The sequence below is a fragment of the Penaeus monodon genome, chromosome 25 (genome assembly GCF_015228065.2).
Source record: "Penaeus monodon isolate SGIC_2016 chromosome 25, NSTDA_Pmon_1, whole genome shotgun sequence".
Classification (NCBI taxonomy): Eukaryota; Metazoa; Arthropoda; class Malacostraca; order Decapoda; family Penaeidae; genus Penaeus; species Penaeus monodon.
Window position 1 is genome coordinate 2629243 of NC_051410.1, and position 1369 is coordinate 2630611.

Here is a 1369-nt window from a genome sequence, read left to right on the forward strand (position 1 = left end):
TCAGTTAACAGTTGATCAACATTCACTTACGTTACAGAGAAATGGAGAAAACCTGTCGAGAACGTGTTAGATCAGCTGTGTGAGGTCGCCGCATTGTCAGCCTCACCCAGCCACCCAATTTAAGAATAATTAGACAATTTAGGTAAACAGATTACTACTTCTGCATAATCCAGAATTATAATGTGGTTATGATTTTGTAACAAGCGTTTTCGTCTTTACCTAGATTGTGAAATCGCCAGAATACATATGTATGTTGCTAAAACATGCATGACATAATGCTATTTGCCGTATTTTCTTAACTCATTGTTCTATAGAAATTACCCTGAAGTGTGAAATCCAGTGTTCAAGTAGATGAAGAGAACAGTAGATTACAGGCCTACAATTAAACCTTAAGATAAATTTGTTTTAGCTTTCAAAGACTATGAAAAATCAGTTTATAAGACTGAAATCGGAGAGACCATGCCGTAAGCAGTTCATAGAAAACGGAACTTACCTCAGCACACACTATTATAAAGCAAGATGATTGTGTTATAAATTGATGGATGGGAGCAATACTTTCCTATGAATAAGTCGTGTATCTTGCTGTTAGGTTTATTCGTTTGTTTGAGAGAATTTAGAGAGAATTTATATGATAATACTGTGATTGTAAATAGATAGATAAATAGAAAGGCAGTACATAAAATAACCACACGAACTTGGAGAAAATCTCAAACCACATTCTTGAGAAATTAGATTCACTGATATTAAAATCAATATGCAAGATGCAAGAGAAACGAACAAGTATATTGTGGAAAATGTCGCTCTTATGCCTTCCCTTGCCTCGAAACAATAAACCTGGCCTTCGACTAAAGTTAACTGTTAACTTAAACATAAATAGCAAGTTAAACCTGTGCGCTAAGCCTACATAAACTGTGTTAGTGCAGGTAAGTCGTGGTGTCACGAACGACCATTATCACTCTTATAAATGTCTTTTCAATGTATTTCTCTATTTCTATTTGTGGTGTTTACCTTATTACGTATTTATCACACGTACATTCCTTACATGTGTTGTATATTACTATTTTATTTTAATACATTATGATTCCACAGCCATCTACCGGCAAAGTTGACAGTTTTATTACTTCAGATCTCATTGTCTGTTTCATAAGTGAAGTTTGTTTACAGTGCTACTTGTGTTTCCGAATTCTTTTCCGATATTTCGGTGTGAAAACGAACTCTTAATGAACGCTGTGACGGTCTCAGGAATGGCACTTAATACAGTGAAGTACAGTAAACTGGCTTCCAACTACAGAGGATCGTCAATAGTCCGCCGCTTCCCAACCATCCTTCTGTTCAACGAAAGGTAAGCCTAAGTATATATCTTTAAATG

General features: G+C 35.4%; 1 protein-coding gene across 1 annotated transcript in view; it reads right to left on the reverse strand.

Annotated features, from left to right (window-relative positions):
- Positions 1 to 1369, reverse strand: part of LOC119589482 (rho guanine nucleotide exchange factor 5-like) — a gene marked incomplete in the record, with an annotated part of 97997 nt that overhangs the window by 91960 nt on the left and 4668 nt on the right.